This window comes from Lynx rufus, unplaced genomic scaffold, assembly GCF_022079265.1.
Source record: "Lynx rufus isolate CCGP_SWC_20201006 ecotype Redwood Valley unplaced genomic scaffold, mLynRuf1.p SCAF_8, whole genome shotgun sequence".
Taxonomy (NCBI): Eukaryota; Metazoa; Chordata; class Mammalia; order Carnivora; family Felidae; genus Lynx; species Lynx rufus.
In genome coordinates, this window is record NW_025814896.1 from 86,316,047 (window position 1) to 86,338,828 (window position 22,782).

General features: G+C 42.8%; 1 long non-coding RNA gene across 3 annotated transcripts; it reads left to right on the forward strand.

Moving 5' to 3' along the window:
- The first annotated feature begins 3,166 nt into the window (after positions 1 to 3,166).
- On the forward strand, positions 3,167 to 22,500 carry LOC124503698 (uncharacterized). 3 transcript variants are annotated; one of them, XR_006960248.1, is made up of 5 exons: positions 3,167 to 4,505; positions 6,254 to 6,427; positions 9,140 to 11,621; positions 14,465 to 15,473; positions 21,971 to 22,500. It is a non-coding gene; the product is annotated as an uncharacterized LOC124503698 (long non-coding RNA). The 3 variants fall into 3 exon arrangements; XR_006960249.1 differs by having other exon boundaries at positions 9,146 to 11,621; XR_006960250.1 differs by lacking the exon at positions 6,254 to 6,427 and having other exon boundaries at positions 9,146 to 11,621.
- The last annotated feature ends 282 nt before the right edge of the window (positions 22,501 to 22,782 follow it).

Consider the following 22,782-nt stretch of genomic DNA (forward strand, 5'->3'; position numbering starts at 1 on the left):
ACTTCCGCATTCCAGCACTTCCTCTGCAGATAGCATCAGTGGTCAGGCGTGTGCTTGCTGGGGAGCAGAGAGATCACTTAGAGGTTGCCCCTGCAATTCAAATGAGTTGTCTTTATAAGAATTGCACACAAGCCTTCATCCTGCTAGAGAAGGCCTCGTGGATGGAAGTCTTGCTACTGCTGGAGGAGGCCAGGGTGGCATTTGGCCAGCAGCAGAAGAGCTGGAGCTGTAGGGCCTGTGGTTCAGTAGGCTTCCCAGGGTGGGTGACCTCAGAGGAGGAATGAGCAGAGAATACCAATGCGTAGGTGCATCTTTCCTGTGACGCTCAAAAATTATCTTAGAATCAGAGAATTACAACATTGGAAAACACCCAGGAGCTCAGGTAATCTAATCAAATCTGCTCATTTAATGGATAGGGAAACTGAGGCCTGAAGACAAGCTGAATTGCCAAGTGCTCACATAGCGATAAGGAAAAGGATTAGTTAGGTGGTTTTTGAGCCTCCTCTAGCACACTACCTACTGATTCTTGGCTTCTATCCAGGAGTTCTTTCCCCCAGGCCATGACCACCATGTGAAACCCATTGAACGTCACTTGCTGAGTACTTCCAGAATAGAGAGCCAGTCTCATATCTTGGTCACAACCAACGTTCATCTAATATGATGCTAGTTTCTACCTCCTTTATATTACTGATGCTGTTTTAAGACAGTGGTTCTCAGTCTTGGCTGCACTATAGAATTACCTTAAGGAGATTTTCAAAAAATCTGATGCTAAAACCCCATCCTATGTTAATTGAATCAGAATTTTGAAGGGTGGAGCCTAAGAACTTTTAAAAAACATTTTTTTTAACGTTTATTTATTTTTGAGAGACTGGGAGAGACAGAGCACGAGCAGGGGAGGGGCAGAGAGAGAAGGAGACACAGAATCTGAAGTAGGCTCCAGGCTCAGAGCTGTCAGCACAGAGCCTGATGTGGGGCTTGAACCCACAAACCATGAAATCATGACCTGAGCTGAAGTTGGACGCTTAACCGAATGAGCCACCAGGCATCCCAGGACTTTTTTCTTTAAAAAAATTTCCAGTTGATTCTAATATGCAGACAGAATTGCTAAACATGTTTCTAAAACCGATAAGTTTGGCTCAGGTCATGACTAATGATAATATTAAATCTACCTACTCCTTTTTTCTATCCCCAGGCAACACAACCACACGCTCTGTCCCTCCTATTTGCTAGTTTATCATGTGTCCACCCATTTAGGATAAGAGATGCTTAAGCAATGGAAAATGGATCTATGATATATATCCATTTTTCAAGTGGGGAAAAAAATGAACCCAAAGACGTTACCTAAAAAATCTCAATATAATAATAGCTTAGTCATGAACAAATTTAAGGATCTTGAGATTTCCTTAATGTACAGGAATTCTCTCGACTTGCTTTAAGCCTTGATCCTATACATAGGCAAAGAAGGTCAGTACTGGAGGACTTGATTTATAGAGTCTCAAGAAAAGCTCTGATTAAAACCATCTTCCTTTCAAATTCATAGTAGGTTGAGAAATTTCTATCAGGAGCCTTAGGGGAATTAACCATGAATGTGATATATCTGGGAAATAACCATGAAGTTTCCATTAATCATTAATACAATCTTAATATTAGTATACTGATTCCAAGCAGAGAGCTGTGTAATGAAATGATGACAAGAGGATAAGATGCTTGTGGGTGGAGGGATAGATGGAGAGTGTGAGATGTCACCAAGGAATAGTGTCGTGTAGGGGCACTGGCCACCTGAGAGCACAGGGCATATGATCTGAGGTGAGGTGAGGGGGCAGGGCTTTAAAAGGGGTAAGGGGGATTTAAGTAGCAGGGTGGAAAGCTGACTTGACCTGCAGAAAATCTGACAACTGGTCCGAGTTGGCGCTTGGATTTCTTTCTCTGCTCTCTGTTCTTGATTAGCACCATTACCAATATCATAAGAGGAACTACCATTCATAAGCAACAAATACCATTTGTTCTCTGTCAGGTACTGTGCCAAGCATTCTGTGAGTGTCGTATCCTTTAAATCTTAAGTAGACTCTTTGGATTAAGTGCTACTCTACCTATTTTACAGATGTGGAAATGGAGGTTTCAATGCAGGAGAGCTAAGAGCTAAGTCGGTCCAATTTGTTCAATGCTATGTTGGCCTCACCCTCATGTGGGGAGGGAATGCACAGCTATCTCTAAGTGATGATGGACCAAAATAAAATTTCTAAGGTCTTTTTAATTTTTTAAATTACTTTGGTTATTTTTTATTTTTTAACTTTATTTATTTATTTAATGTTTGTTTATTTTTGAGAGAAAGAAGGAGTGTGACTGGTGAAGGGACAGAGAGAGAGACACAGAATCCAGAGCAGGCTCCAGGCTCCAGGCTCTGAGCTATCAGCACAGAGCCTGATGGGGGGCTCGAACTTAAGAACCGTGAGATCATGACCTGAGCCGAAGTCAACGCTTAACTAACTGAGCCACCCAGGTGCCCCATGGACTTATTTTTTTTAATTTTTTAACTTAAAAAAACTTTTTTTTAATGTTTTATTTATTTTTGAGAGAGAGAGAGAGAGAGAGAGAGAGAGAGAGAGAGTACACGTTGGGGGAGGGGCAGCGAGAGAATGAGACACAGAATCCAGAGCAGGCTCCAGGCTCTGAGCTGTCAGCACAGAGCCTGACATGGGGCTCGAACTCACGAACCGTGAGATCATGACCTGAGTCGAAGTCAGATGCTTAACGACTGAGTCACCCAGGCATCCTGGGGACTTTTTTTTTTTTTAAAGAATACTGGTGCAGATCCAAGAAAGAACCACTAATTTTGCTCTGATTCAGCATCAAAGGGGAGAAATATCTGCAGGGAGATACCTTTGCCACAGTCCCAAGACACAGCCTGCCTGCTTGTCCTGAGAGTGGCTGGAGGCCACACGCCACACCAGGCCCTTGCCCGGAGTAGGTTCAGTGTCCTATGTTATTAGCTCCACACTTGAAAAATCTCTTGGGGGCGCCTGAGTGGTTCAGTCAGTTGAGTGTCTGATTTCAGCTCAAGTCAATCTCATGGTTCCTGAGTTCAAGCCCCGCATTGGGCTCTCTGCTGTCAGCGTGAAGCCTGCTTCAGATGCTCTGTCCAACCCCTCCTCATCTCTGACCCTCCCCTGCTCATACACAATCTCTCTCTCTCTGAAAATAAATAAACATTAAAAAAAGAAAAGAAAAGAAAAGTCTCGGGAGTAACTCTGGGATCAAGGTCTCTCAAGAGTCTCTGCTCCACAGTGCTAAGGAGTGAGTGCCTCACATATTCTCTTCTCTCCTTTCCATTTAGAGAGAATTTTTCTCTTTCCATGAGCTTAGAAGGGCCCTCAAGTGGGCTTGTTGGATAAGCTTGAAGGATGTACTGCCACTGAATCCTTTAAGAGAGAGAAAAACCTCTTCCTATTCCACGTAGAAACTTTAGGGTTTCTACGCGAAAGAGGTGGTATTGGTGGGAGGAAATAAAGACACAATTCCCCATCCTTTCTGTATCTTAAGATGTGTCGTAAGTTAAATATAGGCTCTGCCCTGTGGATGTTTACAGCCTCAAAGAGCCCATTCTGCCTGGAGGCTTGCAGCTTCTGAGCAAAAAGGCACTGGAATGTCTTCAGCTTGTTTCATGTGGTCTGATTGTTTTCAAAACACTGCCAGTAGATCAGCGAGCAGAGCAAGTGTCAATACATGACTCCTTGGGAGACGAGGCCCATCTAATGATGCATTTACTTGGACTGGCCCTCTCTGCTTCTTGCATTTTGTCATTACTTATTTCCAGCTAAGGTACGAAAGCCTTTATTTTCTTTAGAAGTCACTCTTTCCTGACTGTGAAAGAAGGCAGTGGTTTGCCGGTCGGTGTCCTTTTAGGGAAAGAGCTAGATGAGCACGTGGCCCAGCTCAGCTGGCTGGGTAGACATCAGACACATTCTGTGGGAACTTGAACTTGATTACCAGGAAGCAGGTGGTTTGGATTACGTACTGTGTCTATTTTAGGGCTGGATATTACCTTCAATGGAAAACCAACTCCAATCAGAAAAGGCCAACACCATGCTCTGCAATACTGAGTTTACTGAACTGTTAAAATGCAAAACTAATACCCTCAGAATTCAAGCTACAGCCTTCATTAGGATTTCCTACATAGGGTTTCATAGACTCGGTTGGAGTCAATCAGGTGCACATCAGTTGTTTGGCTTGCTATTCATGCTACTTATTTAGTCACTGACAGTCACTCTTGTGTGTCTTTCTTACTCTTCTGAGCGTATTGGAATCTATCTCCCAAAGAATTTGAGGGTTACTGGAGAAATAAAATACATGAAAATCACACAGCATCTGGTAGCTGCCACACCAGTCTTGAGAAAGCTGATCTCTAGAATCTGGAGAGCTATGTTGCCAATGATATCTTTACTTACCACAAGCAAACTGCACTATGATACAGCAAAATGTTACAACACCAGTTCTTCCTCTTGCAGGTAAGTGTTTTAGAAGAACTACATTTAACTAGGGACATTTAAAAAATACACTTATTGAGTGCTTTCTATTCCTGAAGCATGATATACTCTGCTTTACCTGCAATGTCTCAATTAATTCTCACAGGAAACTATGAGGTGGTTGCTAGCCTTATCTCCATTTTACAGATAAGGAAACTGAGACTTTGAGAGGTTAAGTAATTTGCTCAGACTCGTAGGTAATGTCTTATTTCTGAGACACATATTTTTTTCATTTGAACACTTTTGAAATTAGTATGTCCAATGTGTGTTTTCCCCAACATAGCCAAGCAATTACCTCAAGTTTGACACTATCTACCTGGAAACAGCATCAGACCCCACAGGTTAAGAGCTCGGTCCTGCAAGAGTCCCCCTTGCCCCAGATATTTCAGATGCCAGTTGGGAGTCCAGCTTGTCACCTTCTGACCAACTGGTTATAGATCAGAAGTTCCCTCGAATTCCTCCTCCAGTTTGATTAGTTTGCTAGAGTGGCTCACAAAATTCCGAAACGTTTTACTTATTAGACTACTGTTTTATTATAAAATGATGTAACTCTAGGGAAAAAAATGGGGAGAGTGGCACGGAGCTTTACCGTCCCCACGTGTTCACCAACTTCAAAGCTTTCTGAACCCTGTTCTTTGGTGGTTTTACGGAGGTTTCATTACATAGACATGGCTGATTAAGTCATTGGCCATTGGTGATTAAACTCAGTCTCCAGCTCCTTTTCCCATCCCCAGGTAAATGATGAAACCAAAGGTATGGACCACTGAACTGGCCCTAGTGATTTCTATCCATCCTCTTTCCCAACATTCCCATTTAAATTTGTTTTGCTTTGTTTTGTTTTTAAGTAGGCTCCATGCCCAACGTGGGGGCCTGAACTCATGATCTTGGGATCTAGGAGTTGGACGCTCTACTGACTGAGCCAGCCAGGTGCCCCTAAATTGTTATCTTTATTTTTCATCTAGCATATAGTTTAATTCCTATAATTTAAATGCACATGAAAAATTAAAAGTAAAAATTGTTAGTAATAATTGCTAACATTGGGTGCTGAATATTGCCTGCCAGACTATTCTAAGTGCTTTATTTGTATTAACTGAGTTAATCCTAACAAATCTCCCTGAGCTAGATAGTCATATTCCCTTTTCACAACAAAGTAAATTGCTTCTGCTTTTGCTCCTGCCTTTGACTGTGGCTCTGCTAATTGTCTCCCATTTGGAGGAAAACATTTTTCTGACAGTTTCTAGGGTTAGAGACAGAGCTGGGGCAGGTTTAGGGCAATGTTAATGCTTCAAAAAATCTCCAGTAATTGGGTGAAATGCTCATCTGACAAATTGGCTTTTGACAAAGTAGTCTGCTTTCACATATTAATAGCCAAGCCGGCCAACCAGAAACAGAGATTTAGTAGAAACCAGAGTGAAGTGAAGAGGTAGGCAACAACATAAGTAAGTTTACACCTGGTGGAGAGACACACACAGTGTACAAGGCAAGGCCGAGACCTCTTCCAGGACCACTGAACTGAAGGTCTGGCCAGGGGTGGGGTTGGGTGGGGCAATGGTTAGAACCCCCCCCCCCCAGAAGGCAGAAGGAGCTTGCCATGTGGAACTGGGGGTGAGCGCTGCAGCCCTGTGCAGTTGTACAGCTGAGGGCATGAGGGCAGCTCCCACTCTGCCCACACTCTGCCCCTGAAGCCATGGGCCAGACTACTCACCCAGGGGGATCTTTCCTCCACACAGAGGTACAGCCAGCTCGCTAAGCCCAGTGCCTCAGGGCTGAGCCAGCCCACAGCGGGAAGTTTTCAGCTCACACCAAGGAGCTTCCAGCAGACTCTCCAACAGACAGCCTCAGTGGAGCAGAAATGGCAGCATAGCACGTTGAGAACAAGGAAGTTCAGGCCCGCCACCCTTGTTGTAAGTAACTAGGTAAAAACTCAGAGACAGAGGGGATAAGAGGATTCTTAGATCTCAAGAGATTTTCTAAGAAGTCCATCTTAAGATAACTCTTTAGAGGCGCCTGGGTGGCTCAGTCGGTTAAGCATCCAACTCTTGATTTCTGTTCAGGTCATGATCTCACAGTTCATGAGATTGAGCCCCCACACTGGGCTCTGCACTGACAATGCAGAACTTGCTTGGGAATCTCTCTCTCTCTCTCTGCTCCTCCCCAGCTCATGTTCTCTATCTCTCTCTCTCTCTAAAATTAAAAAAAAAAAAATAGCCTTTTTTTTTAAATTTTTTTTTAACGTTTATTTATTTTTGAGACAGAGAGAGACAGAGCATGAACGGGGGAGGGGCAGAGGGAGACACAGAATCGGAAGCAGGCTCCAGGCTCTGAGCCATCAGCCCAGAGCCCGACGCGGGGCTCGAACTCACAGACCGTGAGATCGTGACCTGAGCCGAAGTCGGACGCCTAACCGACTGAGCCACCCAGGCGCCCCAAAAATAGCCTTTTAAAAACCATTATTTTGAAAGTCATTGTTTCAAAGCAGCCCTAGGTGGTAAACAATTAATAACATTTGCCATATATGGAAAGTCTCCAGAAAGAGAATTACCTGAATTTGAATCCCAGTTCTACTCTATTCAATGGTATTATTTTTGACTTGACATCATCATTGGTGATGAAAAACTCCCAACCTTGGTGCATTAGTTTTCTGGGGCTGCCATAACAAAGTACCATGGACCCGATGGGTTATTTACTTCCTCACAGTCCTGGAAGTGGGAAGTCTGAGACTGAGGTGTCAGCAGAGCTGCTTTTCTCTGAGGTCTCTCTCTTTGGCCCCCAGAGGCCACCCTCTCCCTGGGTCCTCACATGGCCTTTCCTCTGTGTCTGTCTGTGTTCTGACATTTTCTACTTATAAGGACACCAGTCATATTGGATTAATGTCCAATGACCCGTATGACCTCATTTTACCTTAATCACCTCTTAAAGCCTTGTCTTCGAATGCAGTCACATTTTAAAGTACTGGAGGTTAAGATACCAATGTGAATGGGGAGGAAGGCGCAATTCAGCCCACAATACTTGGTAACATTTAAAAAGTATCATCACTTAGATCTCCAATGAAGAGAGATCCTTATCTCTCACAAGTTCTGCAAATCAGTAAAAATTTCAATATGTTCATAACTAGGAACTGTTATTGTTGCATTTTGTTTAAAATTTTCTACACAGAAGATCAGTAGGAGTAGAACTCTAAAATCTTGCTGACCCATGTGTGCTGTGAAAAGGGCACTGAATGGGGGTCAGGAAACCTGGCTTTAAATGATGATAAAGAGCATTTTTATTAGATTATTTATTAAACTATTATTATTAATACTTTTATTGGTTAGCTGTAATGAGGCGGTATCTAACTTGGCCCAGGAACCCTGAATGCTGAACTTATACTTACCCAGTTCTTACTGTGGTAGATTTGTGGGGATGTGCCAGACATAGAGCACATTCTTTATTTCTACCAAAGTTTTGGCCCAAACTACAGTTTAATCCCCCTGTGTCCTGGGCTGGACATCATGGCAGCACCAGGCCCTTGGTCCCTGGGCTAGAGGTGGGTTTGCAGCCTGTACTCTGAGAAGGCTGGGCGGCCTCCTTGGCCCCTTCCTGCTCCCTGCTCCCCACCTCTGCCAATCTCACCACCCTGACACTGAGAAAAAGCAGACCTATGAAGAAGCATCAACAAGAAAAGGAGGGGGTGGGGGAAGTACTTTTCTTAATCCCTGAGTGGAGCTTTCCTAAGCCACTCATTGCAGACCCCCCCAGCAGCCCTACCTATCTCCCTGCTGGTGGAAGGCAGTGTGTGTGTGTGTGTGTGTGTGTGTGTGTGTGCAAACTCCACATGTCTTGATTCTGAACAGTCCCCATAAAAAGAAGGGAAGAGAGGGGAGGTGGTAGGGATACGGTGACTTTATACTTTACTCCTAGTAGCTTTGGCTTTGGGGGTCAACAATGGAAGTGACATTCATAAAAGCCTGGAGCCATCCATTGTTCCCTGAAGGTCTATAGAAAACTGCCAACATTTGGGTAAATGTCCACAGAAAAGTGAAGGCGGCATTTTTGAATATTTCTGATAGATCATCAGCCTAGCTGGTAAACTGAATAAGAACGAGGGAAGAAACAAATGGCCAGTCAGGCAAGGGTGGTGGCCTCCTCTTGCCACTAGTGGGAGCTCTAGGTTCATGTCTCTCCATCAACCCGAGGAGAGTTGGAGCTCAGGGTGAAAATAATTTTGGTGGGCCTAGAAAGAGGGGCTGAGAAGCTCAGGTCAAAACTCTCCTCTGCAGCATTGTCTTCTGCGAGTCATTACTGCACACAAGTAGTTTGGTAAGAGAGACCTGGGGCCTTCCCTCGCCTCTTCAGCTCCTTATACATTGTGAATTTAAAAACTACAGACCTAGAGAAGAGGACAAGGGCCTAGTGTACAAGGGCTCGAGATGCCAGACATCGGAAGAGGCCCAGACATGCACCCTGGCCAGACCTGTAGACTTGTTGCAAAAGCCTTGTTGAAATAGTGATTATTCCCCTCTGAATGTCTTCCCTGAGAACCAGGGGTAATGAGATAATGCTGAGGTAGGTAGAGTATCCTTGACCCCACCAGATGCATCTCACTAAAGCTGACATTGCTATTTTTAATTTCCTAGTTCTAGGCACACCAGTTTTCTTCTCTGTCCAAGTCATTGTTTAGGACGGGTGGTGCTGAATACAACTGTAGGTTTGTAGCTGCCAAAGGAAATACCTGCTGGAATCAAATGAGGACAGAGTCTCCTCTCAGGTCTGAACACAAGGCCCAGCCAGGAACAGGCTGGTTTCACTTCACTGCGCTTGGTTTGTAATAATGGACTTTTTGGTAAGATTCTTTGATTAATGTTGGTCTCATCCAGTAATGTGTAAGAATCATAGGGCACAGACTGTATCCATCTGGTTCATGCATTAGATCCAGTGCTGGCAGAGTACCTGGCACATGGCAACTGACCCAACTGGTGGTTCCCAAACTGTGTGCTGAGGCACCCTGCCCTCGGAGCTGCAAGAAATCCACAAGGCACCACAATATCTTACCTGTCTGAGGGAAACACAGTGATCCTCAACATCTGTGGGACCCAGAGCAGACTGCCAGCTGGAGGTAGTGCACAGTTTCAATGTCATATCATCTGCATTCCTTTCGATGACATCAATGACATCATTTTTGAACCTTGGTTTTTGGCTGTTGCTGTGACAAAATGCGAGAGTTGCACAAAATCAATGTGGAACAGCAAACGGGGGTGGTGGGTCCGAGCTCATGCCAAGGTTTGGGAAAGCAGACAGTGCCCAACAAGAGCACAGCCCACTAGTAATTGTGGTGATTTAAAAGTGAAATTAAAAATAGTATTGTTTTTGTTCCAATGTATGAGCATTTTTTTTCCCAAACAGCTACTGCATTATTAGATAAATAAATAAATGCTTACTAGTTTGTTTGTACTTAACTACTCAATAAATGGTGCCATTAGGTAGTTCTTTTGGCCCAGGGACACGGAGAACCACTTACTGAGAAACTAATAGCACCGTGAACTGAGAAGGTCTGGGAACCTCTGGCTTGGTCAGGATTGGTTGATTGACTGATGGTCTCGGGATTGCAGTCCTGTGTCTACAAAACAACTCAAAATGAACAAAAAGACACTGTCAGAGAAAAAGGGTCCCTGAACTCTTTCCTCCCAGAGGAGAAGAGACTTCTGTCGCTGAGCTCTCTCTTTGAGCAGCTCCCTGTTTATTGAACACTTAACTATTAGCCAGGCCCTAAGCTTTTACTTATTTGTTTTTAACTTGACCTCCCTTTATCCTCGCGCAGTCTTCTGAGGGTGATTGTTGCTCCTATTTGCATAGGAGGAAAAGGGCACAGAGGTGGTAAGTGGTAGACAGAGACTCAGAAGCTGGTTTGCTTTATACCAAAACTCATTCTCTTAATAATTATCATAAGAAGGATGATGGTGGTAAATCTTGACAACTTATCATGCATGATTAGCTATCATTTTGACTAATTGTATTTTTTTATTACTAGTGCTAAAATGTAAGCTTTAGCGGTACATTAGACGTGGTATAACCAGTTTATGTGGAGTATTCCATTTAATAATAAAATCTTAAGAAGTAGGTATTATTAGGACAATGACTCCTACTTCACTAAGTAATAATACACGAGCAAACAAGAAACGAAGGAGGTTTGGCGAGGCCACATGCTTAGCCCGGCATCGCACCCTGTTGCAGGTGCAACCAGCTTTTAATTTCAGACTGAGTGTGCTCTGTGCTAACAAAGCAAAATATGAGGAACTTCTGGCACGAATTTGGTTACCAGACAGAGAAATTAACTAGAGGCAAGTAGTAGCTACTCATGTCAAGAGTGGGGGATAGAGAAGTAAGATTCATTAAATTCTAGTATTTTGACGTAGTTCTGTGTGCTGCAGTCCCAAATGAGCTGGAAGTTTCAAGAAATATGAAGGCAAGGGAAGTCAAAGTTCTCTTCTTAAGAGTTCAGTGGCTCTTTCAGAGTTGTAGAGGCATCTGGGAGCACACGGCACTTAATCTCAGCACCAGGGCACTTAATCTACGCAGAGACTTCTTTGTTCTGGGAGAGTGATTTGTGTTGAAGTGACCAGGTAAGACCAATGAGCTGGGCATCCTTGGGGCCTGTCCTCATCCCACCTTCTTCTACAATTTCCTGGGCAGTACCTTAAATGACAGTTATACTAAGAAAAAGGTACATAGAAAAAAAATCATGTCTTGTCTACTCCATGGTGATAAACAATATTTCTCTTTGCTGGAGGAAATATTGAGGAAACAATCATTTCCTGAGTTCGTCATCCGCACCTAAATAGGTAAGTGGAGGTGAGATCGTAGATCGATAGGGTATGGAGCGTGGGGCTGGAGTGAGCCTCACAATTACACCAACACTGGTTACAGGATAGGCTCCTTGGGCCCGGCCCCTGCTCTAAAACCTAGAATGGAATGCCCAAGGGTGTTTCCAATAGTTTTAGAAGGAAGGGATTTTAAAGACAACATGTTTTGTCTCAAAGCTCTGAAGATCCAGTACTCTCCAAGAAGCGTGCCGCCCTTGCCACTTGCAGATGCCATCACACCGAAAAAGCCTTTTGCAAGGTTTCCACCTAAACGTTTGTGTGTGTGTGTGTGTGTGTGTGTGTGTGTATCGTATTAATGATATTGTGATATTGGTTGGCATGAAATAAGAGTTTTCCACAACAAAAAAATACAGATAATTAGCTTTTGGAAAGATATGCAGTAAAGCAGCTCTGGATTGAATTCTAGGCATTTTTTACTATTATGCATGTGCAGGGCATGTTATTATTTATTCTAGCTAATATTTTTGGAGCACCTCGTGAAAGCCAGGCCCTGTGATGGAGATGAGAAAGCAAGGTCCTTGCCCTCACCCAAGGATCCTTCCAAGGGGAGAGAGAGATGGATGCTAGAAAGCTAACAAAAGAACTGCAGATGATGATTAATGCTATAAAAGAAGTAAATAGGGTACTCTGCAAGGGAATAAACAGATTTTCAGAGTGAGCCCTGAGAAGGGCATTCTGTCAAAGGAGACAGCAGAGACAAGTTTCCTGGTAGGTATGGGATGAAATGATTAAAAAAAACAGTCCTTGTGGGAAGGCTTTTCCAGGTCAACAGGACAAGTACTGTCATGGAAACATGTACAGGTTGCAGATAGGCCACACAAAAAAGAAGAACCCAACACCAGCTGTGGGGGAGCCACCCAGGGACGATGGCACTTGAATGGTAGTCTTTTGGTGGGTAGGTTAAGGGTGGTTCGAGGTGGAGAAGATGACACCTGCAAAGCAGAGCAATCAATTAATTCAGAAACCAGCCATCCATCTGGCTGGATGGTTCTAGGTCCCAGAAAGAGTAAGGAAGATTGGATTGAAATAAAGGTGGCAGGATTTCATGCCAATTATTCAAAATTCACATCTCTGAAGAGACCATTCACAGTTCTATGCCCTTACTTCCCAGCCCAGACTTTTAAAAATTGGCCACTGAGTAAACTGGTGCAAGTCTGGAATTTCAAGGCTTTATTTTCCCTTTTTGCTAATTGCCTGGTGCCAGCCAGATTTTTTTCTTTCTTTGACTCCACTGTCATCTCTCTTCACTCTGCCTGTGGTGATGCAGCTGGAAAAGTCACACGGTCAGATGAGGAATTCTGGGGAATAAATAATTACCTTAAGTAAGTCCAAGAGCAAGTACAGTCAGTGAAAGTGAGGCAGAGAGAGCACTAAAAGAGTGGACAACTCAGCCAAGTGGCTATAAGGGCAGACCAGGCAGAATCCCTTACAAAATAAGAATTAAATACAGTAAAACCTTGGACTGCAAGTAACTTGTTCTGTGAGTGTTCTGCAAGACAAACAAACATTTTAATAAATTTTAACTGGATTAATGAGCCATGTCTTCCAATATGAGTAGTTATGTGAGTAGCCTAATGTCACATGATCACAACTGAGCCAATGATTCTTAAAATTCACTTTAATATACAAGTGCTTTGGATTACGAGCATGATTTCATAACAAATTATGCTCACAAACCAAGGTTTTACTATACATCTGTTTCTATCTGCCCATGTCACACATCACAGATCTACTTGGTTTGACATCTTCTGTTTCTAAAAAATTGTTCACAAGTGTCCATTTTTCTATCAAGATTGACAAGTGCCCACATATTTTTTTTAATGTTTATTTATCTATTTTGAGAGAGAGAGAGCATGAGCGGGGGAGAGGGAGGGACAGAGAGAGAGAGAGACAGAGAGAGAATCCCAAGCAGGCTTTGCACTGTTAGCACAGAGCCCGACACAGGACCAGAACCCACAAACCGTGAGATCATGACCTGAGCCAAAATCAAGAGTCAGACACTTAATGGACTGAGCCACCCAGACACCCCTCCCACTTATTTCTATTACATTTTCACAGATATGTTCCACCTCCTGTCACCTCATCAGCAGAGCCAAGCCTGATAATGCTAGAACCCCTGCCTCCTCTGGGATCATGGTCAGGGATGAATTTTTAACTGAGGCTGGGCCAAGTCCAGTGGCTTGACCTGTCTTTCCCACTGAGACTGCCATAACCACTACCTTACTTGACCCAAAGGCCACAGGCACTGTGGTCATTTTTCAAGAGAGAGGATCTAGGGTTCCTACCCCAGGATCTTGGGTAAAGAGCCAGGTAGACTATGAACAGAACATACTTCCAGGGGTAATTGGCAGTTTCCCCATATAGGTCTCCAGCCCTGACCTGTCTCCAATCTCTGCATTCATATTTCTAATTGCTGGACACACACATCACAGCAGTGGGGATCTCACACTCAATATTTTAAGACTGGAGCTCTTGTTTTTCCCCTTCATATATCCTCCTCTCTTTCATCATTCTTAGTTAACAGTGTCCCCATTCAGGCAGTCATCCAAACTACAAAACACTGAACTGTTTGGGGTTCTCCACACCCTGATCTCTATTCCCACCACATCCATTCCCTCACTAAGCTTAGGTGACTCTCTTCCTCAAAATATTTCTGGAATTCATCCTTTACTCTTCTCAAGCACTTTTGCTGACTTACATCAGGCATCCCCTCCCCCTTTTTTTTAAATCGACTTCCTTGCTGGACTCCTTACCTCAAATAATTCTCAACTAGGAAATAAGACAATCCTGGGCATCAGTGACCTTGGTGGTAAGACATGGCCAAATAGCCTGAGTCACAGTGAGGGGCCACCGGGTCTGAAGAGTCAGTGACCTACATCTGTTTTAGCTTCTGGAAGTAGGCAGCAGGAGACGCTGGCCTGTTTCTGGTATGAAGTGAGTTGCTGATATTCTGCCAGGCCAACCACCGTTGTTTCTGGATTGGAGCAGAGTAAGCCAGGCATCTTCAATGACTACTTTGCTGGGCTTGGGAAATTGAATCCTGTTTTAATTAAACACTATTTATTACCTACCATGTTCTAGGTTCTGGACAAGGCATCAGAGATATCAGGTATTGAGACCAACATGAACCACGCCTCACAGAGAAAACTGACAGCGTAGCTGGGAAGGCAGACACGAACCAAGTGCGTTGAAGGCTACAAGTTAGGAGCACAGGTTTCAATAAAGCATAAAACTGGAGGATTTCTCTCCGTCTGGAAGTCCAGGGAAGCCTTTCTTGGGGACAAAGTAAGAAAAGGTAAAAGATTATGTAGTTAGGTGGAAACGGGAGGAATTTTGTCCAACAGAGACAAGAGAGACAATGTTCTTATTCATCCCATTTCAAAATACAATGGATTTTGGTAACATATAGAAACATGGGGCACATGGCCACAGTCTAGCTGCTTCTTTGAGACACCTGGTTTTAGCATCACTGTGGTGTTCTCAAATATTTCCACTGACATATCTCTAAGGCCTTTGTAAGCTACATTTTTTGATAAACTGTGCACATAGCTGCATGGCTCAAGGGGAGCACATGGACCCCAATTTCAAGAACCCTGGAGCAGGTAGTAAAAAGGGTTATGGTTTGGACGTTCTTGGCTCAGTCTTGCTATGAAAGTGATTTCTGACCAGGACATTTTCATGTCAAAAAAATAATAGATATCAACTAGATGAATTCTGCGGCCATCTCCAGTCCTGCAAATATATAAATTTATACATGTACAGAGCTGGAAGAGACCCTCAACTTGAAGACACCCTAAATGCATCTTGCCCATTAAGTACTTAAATTGGTCATTAGTAGTATCTTGAGGAAAGAGTAGCTAAGTGTCTGGGCCACTCAAAAACAGACATGAGAAACACAGACCAAGAAGCTCTACTCAAGAGTGTTTATTCAGAGACACACATACACAAACATACAGAAGCTTTGCTGTGAGATCACCTTCCTCTTATCTCTGCAACGTGGATGGAATATACACATCTGTCAGAATTCTCTCAGGACTCTGTGAGCCAGCCGGAAGTCAGATTGCAGATAGGTCCACAGTCAACCCAAGAGGTAGGTGCCTTTGCTTTCTTATCTCTTCACCACCCTCATTTCTCTGGTGATGTGAAAGTGTAAATTCTCTGGAGCCCAGGGGGAGGTTCTGCAAAGAGCAGAGTGTGCAAATGTAAATCAATTTCCGTCTTTCTGGAGGAGGAAGAGGAAGACGGTCGACCTCCAGGATTCCCCTCCAAACCTTTTCCAATGCTTACTGTGGAAAAGTCCTGGCAAGGTGGTCTCCCTGTTAAATCTGGAATTTTCTTCTCACTGGTCATTTGCGAAGCCAAACATCTTGGGAGTTCCATTTTGGTCTGTTTCTGTGGGATTTTCATTGCCAGCAGAGACGATTTCAGATCAGCCCCATTTAAACGTGTGTGCTCCAATCCCCCCAAATTCTGGTGCACCAGCTCTACTGGGCTTTGGGAAATGTCCCTGCCTTTACTTAGCGTGGACATCAGGAAAGCAGCCTGAGATCTCTTCACTGAAACCATCCAGGGTTATAAACATGGAGTTTCCCCCTTTAACTGTGCATGTATTCACATGAAAGTATGATAAAGTCAGCTTTACAGTCAGCCTTATGAGAAAAGAATGGAAAAAATGTAACAAGGAAAGGTAAACAAAAGTTTTTGTTCAGAGGGGGATTTTCAGCAGAGGGCAGTGGGCTTCCTGCCTTTACTTATTAACACTATCAGTTGACATGTATTGCTTCCTTGCCCACTGGCACACGCTGTTCCAAATACTTCGTATACATTAGCACACTTAATTCTCACAGTAGGTCTATAAGGTAGGTGCTTTATTTTTCTCGCTTGGCAAATGACGGAACACAGGCATAGGGAGTTTAAGTAACAGGCAGGCAGGCTGGCTCTGGCACTCAGGCTTTTAGTCACTTCACGCACTGCCCTTTCAGGAGCAGAAAGAAGGCAGTGTTGGCTGAGGGATGTTTATGTGGCTGTCTACAGGTTCCCCAAAGTTTGGTAGTCTAGGGAATCTTAGCTCTCTCTTCCCGCCCCTCTGGTCAGCTGCACAAGTGATTGTACAACACACTATCAACTCTTAAAGATTTTAAGAATTCTTAGTTTGTAAAAATGAGGCAGGAGAATGTGAATATCTTTCCTACCCCTCTTTCCCCTTCCTACCCCCACTCTCACTCCTCTAATTATGTTACCTTCTATGTCACTAGACCAAAATGGTCATGAACATTTGTTCAAGTCAGGTATATTTTAAAAAGAAGTGCACATGCACCCACTCATGCACACATACACACAAAAAGCAAAGGAGAAATTCAAAATATGTTAAATTATTTTAGGTCATTTTCTCACTTTTTAATAGAACTGGTTTCAGAATGAAAAGGAAACTTGGAGTTCATTTAGTACACTAGATCTCAACTGGAGGCAATATCGCCCTCTAGAGGGTTCTCTCCAGGGTTCTGGGTGTGTTACAAGGATTAAATACGGGCTGTGGTACAACTTGTGTTTCATGAGGGATACAGAGATGTTAACTATCTCATAACACGAGAGACAGTTCCTCACAACAACACATTTTTCTGCCTTGAATGCCAATGGTGCCCCACTGATAAACACCAACTCCAGTTCCAAACTTCCATTTTAAAGTTGAGAAACTGCCATAGAAAGGTGAGGAAACTGTCTTAAGGTCACTTAGCTAGCTTGTAGCACTATATACAGTAGACTTATATAGTTCTAGAAAAGGGCTCTTTCTGATACACCAGAGGGTCTGTAGAGGTCAAAACCATGTTTGCAACAATCCAAGATATTCCCTGTTATTGTTTTCATTCTCTCATGGAATGTGCAGTGCACTTTTCCAAAGGCTACATGATGTGTGATGATGTCTATGTATAAGGAAATGTGTCAACATGTAAAAGATCTGTGAACAAACATTTTCCAAACGGCAACGTGTGATGTTATAGAATCATTCTTGGGTAAATATGCGTTAAAAGTGCAAGAAGACCTCCAGTCATGGAATGAATAAGGCACAGAAATAAAAGGTACAGCATGGGGAGTATGGTCAGTGAGACTGTAATAGTGTTGTGTGGTGATAGATGGTAGCTACACTGTGGTGAGCACAACACAACATATAGAGGTGTTCAATCACTATGTTGTACATCTGACACTAATATAACACTGTGTATCAACTATAGTCAAAACATTTTTTAGAATAGAAGAAACCAACACTGCTGACACCTTTATTTTGGACTTCTAGCGTCCCAAACTAATGTGAGACCAAAAGAGAAAGAAAGAAAGAGAAACAGTGCAAAAAGGTCAGTGGATTTTAATGTAACTAAGTTCAGAGTTCATTAATATGATTTAAGATTTCACTTTGCCATTAACATTTAGGAAACTATCACTCACTGAGTTTTAGTATAGTATCAAAGAAGAATATCCACAATGATCTGAACGGGCTATTAAAATGTCTCCATTTTTTTAACTGAAAATTTGTTAGGAGGTCAGATTTTCTTCATCCTTTCAACCAGAACAACATATAGTAATGGACTGAATGCAGAAGCAGATAGGACAACCCAGTTGTCTTTTATTAAGCCAGACATTGAAGACATTTGTAAAATTGTGAAGCAATGCCAATCTTCCATTAAGGTCAATTTTGTTTGGGAAAATATATCTATTATTCACAAAATACATTCTTTTAAATTAACATACAATGAGTTTATTAATTTTGAAATGGATCAATGAATATATGTTTAAATTTTTTCAGTTAAAATTTTAATATAGTAAATATAAATAGATATAACCCACATAAAGTTCTTTGTAATTTTCAAAGATGCAAAGGGGTCTTGAGGATAAAACATTTGAGAACAGCTGCCCAAGATCATACTCCTTTGACTAAATCTGATTCTCCTGGGTAAGACCAGAGACTCTTTCTTAAAAAAATATTGCTCAGATGATTCTGATGTAGCCTGAGAACAATTGGAATAGAACGCCTCTTTGTTGGAGAAAGTCCCATCCTAATGTTGAGCTGTAGGAACAATGCCAGGATCAAGATCAGGCTTTAACAGGTTACTGGGACTCTAAAGATCCTGTTGACTTTGCATCACCAAGGAGCAGAGGTACTCCCCAGCACTGGGGAGCAAGGAATTACCCAACCCAACTCCTGATTCTTCTTAACCAAGAGAAGCAGCTGACAGTCAAAATGAGCCTCAAGAGGAACAGTTCCAGCTCTGGACACAATTCCCAGAGTATGGGCTTGGTAGGAATCAGGGGGATTGCAACTCTCCCATGTTTCCAACCTCAAGGCCAGAGGGGTAGATTGTGGGCCAAATTTGGCTCACAGATATGCATCATTTGTACTTCCCAGAATGTAGACACTTTCTGGAGTCAGATGGAAGCATTCAAAAAATTTTAAATTCCAGATTCCTAGTTTGCCTTAAAAATTGGAAGATCTGGTATACATGGGCCTAAACCCTACCATGGCAACAGTTGCCTGGAACTGTACTGGTACTGTTGCCAACAGGTAGAACCTAAGCCCTCCACAGCCTCCAGGCCACCTCACTGCTTATGTCACTTGCTTGGCCCCTCGGGTTGCCAGCCCTCCTCCAGAAAGCTCAAAGAGAATGATGGGATCCTTTGGTGGTCTAAGAAGAAGACAAGGACTAGGGCTGTACCAGTCCCTATGCCGTACTTGTCCAGAATGACAAGATGGCCACACAAACTCAGGGTGGCACAGCACAGTCTAAAATCTGGCACTAGAGCTTGAGGTTGATCTAATATGTGTGGTGTAAGGGTTAGAGGCCAACAGTTTGACCTTTCTATTATTGATTTTTTTTTTTTTTTTTTTTTTTTAGAGAAAGAGAGCATGAGGTGGGGAAGGGCAGAGAGGGAGAGAGAGAATCTTAAGCAGGCTCCATGCCCAGCAGGGAGCCCAAAGCAGGGCTTGATCTCACAACTGTGAGGTCATGACCTGAGCAGAAGTCCAGAGTTGGGTGCTTAACCAACTGAGTCACCCAGGTATCCCTTAATAAATAATAATAATCAATAATAATTGATTTTAAGTTATTGTGGTAGTTATAGCACTGGTAATAGCTCTAAAGGGCTCAGATTAGCTGTATGGATTAATTGCATCTTCTTTGTGAATATAAGAGCTCAGAGAAACCAGTATTCTCTATTTAGTGTCTTTTTGACATGAAAAGAGCAGTTATAATATACCCCTTAATATCCTCTTTCTAGAAATCTCTTGCTCTGTTGCTTCATTTTCATCTTCGGCCTTTGTCAATCCAGTTCAGAAAAGCCACCTCCTCAAGTGTCAGCTGTGGATCCAAACACATATACCAAAGATAAGCTGTTGTCATGGCAAAACACAACAAACCTAAAGGTGATGCATCACGGGACTTGGTTACCGTACTTGCCCTGTGAATCCACACTGCCTCCAACCTTTACTTAACTCCACATGTAGCTTTTCAACACCATGCTCCTGGGTTGTTTCAGAAGCACTTTGCTTCTCACTTTGCAACCCCTCAAGCCAATGGCATTCGACCACATTATGGAGATCCGTACTCTAAATAATAATGCTTGGCAATATTTACTTGTTAAAATCTGGCTTTTGTTCAAATACATTCATAAAAGCTTGGAAAATACAGAAGATAGTTTATTAGGATCTGGAATTTTTTGTTTGTTTTCTGCTTGTTAAAAACAACAACAACCAAGTATTGAGGCAAATCTTAGGATTAAAAGTTTGCTAAAAACATCTTGTTCGCATGAGGCTGAATCCTGATGTAAGAAGTTACAGTGTCTAGGTCTTAATGATTAATTCTTCCATTGACTAGTTGATTTTAGTTAACTTGATTTTTCTGTTATTCCTTTGTCCAAACAGCAAGAATTCCAAATTAGAATTTTTTTTTTACATCTAGTAAACAAAGAGAACCAAAAGAGGCCTACAGCTCTAGATTAAACATAATGCTTACCATGTAGAGACACCAAGGTTTTAAAACCTATCACAATTTGACTTGATTTCAGAAAATATTTTTCTATGAAGGAAATATTTTCCATGCCTACATGTATGCAAAACATGATTTGTGACTGTGAATTCATTTGGACTGTCTCTGCATTTTGGAATTAAGGGGAGGGAAGCGTGCCTGCCCTAGACTTGAAGTTGAGTAAGAGTTGCTTCAAACTGTGCCTGGCAGAGAACTTGATAGGCTATTCCTAGGTTGTGAGGAGGGAGATCAAGGACTCAAGTCTGAGCCCCACCCAGGAAATCCAAGTTCAGGAGCCATGATGGTGACTCCCTCTGGTGGAGGAGAATAGAAGTTACTGTTGAGCACCAATGGGCTGGCTCTCTCAGGGCTAACGGGGCAAGGAATTCAGGAGTATCCCATGGACCCAGGAAGGGCAGTGCACAGAAGAGAGAGAATCAGTTTAGAGATTTCTTAGATACTATTGATGGGGGTTTTCTAGGATGTCTGAAAAAATCATCAACATACCTCTATTCAGAAGATGGGTCTAATTCCCATCCCACTAATCATAAGCTGGCCTTAGTGACTCACTCCTACCAAATAGAATGTGGCAGAAGTGATAGCTACATGTCTTTCAAAGCTAGATAATAAAAGACAAAACAACTTCTGCCTCACTATCACTCTTGGGACAGGCACTCTGGAAACCTTCTGCGACCATACAAGAAGTCCAGTTACCCAGAGGTAGCCATGTAAAGAGACAGAGAAGTGAGAGAGACTCAAAGAGCCACTGGCCAAGTGCCACCCCTGTGAGTGAGGAAGGCTTCCACTTACTGTTACTGCTCTGAGCACTGTTGGGTATGGTTTGTTACCCAGGGACAGATAATGGGAACATCCTTCAGTAAGACCACCTAAAGACATGATGGAACATTACCACAGGAGAACCCGGGGTTGATTCCTGGTTCCCTGGGCATTGTAGGAGGAGTAAGCAACCAGCTCCCAGGTCATAGGGACTGCAGACTGAGAGGCAATTGCAAAATTGGAGATTTTCAAAGAACTTAGAAGAGAAAGTGAGACTTTAAACTTCTTCCAGGCCCAGCATGAAATTGGTTTATGATGGTCTGAGTCAGGAAAAAACTTTCCTATTCCCTCCACGTCTTCTTCCTTTGGCTGTTTCACTAAGCTAGGCCAAACGTTCCCTTGCTGAAAAAACATGTCCATAATTTTGAGACGGAAAAACCATTTCTGAGCAAGATGCATAAAACCAAGAAGCCACAAAGGAAAAGACCACATAAAACTGTAAAACTTTTGAGTGGCAAAACACAATATATTTGAAAAGTCAATAGATGAACAACAAATGGGAAAACAATTGACAGCATATAATCAATTGATTGCATACAATATATATGGCATAACATGTGCCAATGAATCAGTGAGAAGAATATGAACAATGGGTGAAAGTCAGGAAGTCTACTGATAGAATGAAGAGAATTAGCCATGAAATATACGCAAATATATTTAGACTCACCAATCATTACAGAAATACATTTAAATTTATTCATATTTATTGTACTTAGCATCTGCATTCGTCTTCTAGGGCTGCTGTAACCTAGTACCACCAACTGGGTGGCTTGGAAAACAGAAATTCATTGTATCACAGTTGTGGAAGCTAGAAGTCTGAGATCGAGGTGTTGGGAAGGTTCGTTCCTTCTGAGAGCTGCGATATAAGATCTCGTCCATGCCTCTCTCCTAATTTCTGGTGGCCTGCTGACAATCACCAGAACTCCTTGGCTTGGAGATACACCATGCTGACCTCTGCCTTTATCTTCACATGGCGTTCACCCTGTGTTCATGTCTGTCTCTGTGTCCAAATCTGCCTTATTTCATAAGGACCCCAGTCATATTGGGTCAGGGCCTGCCCTGAAGACCACATTTTAACCGACTACTTCTTTGAAGACCCTATTTCCAAATAAGTTCACATTCTGAGGTACTATGGATGAGGGCTTCAATGTATGAACTTGGGGGACACAATTCAACCATAGCAGCATCCATTAAGAAAAGGGGTAGTGTTGGGGCACCTGGGTGGCTCAGTCAGTCAAGCGTCCAGCTCTTGGTTTCGACCCAGGTCATGATCTCATGGTTCGTGAGTTCAAACCCCGCATTGGGCTCTGCACTGACAGTGCAGAGTCTGCTTGGGATTCTATCTCTGTCCCTCCCTCTCTGCCCCTCCCCTGCTCCCCCTCTCTGTTTCTCTCTCAAAAATAAATAAATAAAAACTTTTTTAAAAATTAAAAAAAAAAAGAAAAGGGGTAGTGTTGAATGTTGGAAACTGTATAGAAACAGTACTCTTGTATACAGCTGGTGGGGTATAATTTGTGTAACATTTTGTAGATGAACTTGCTAGTATCT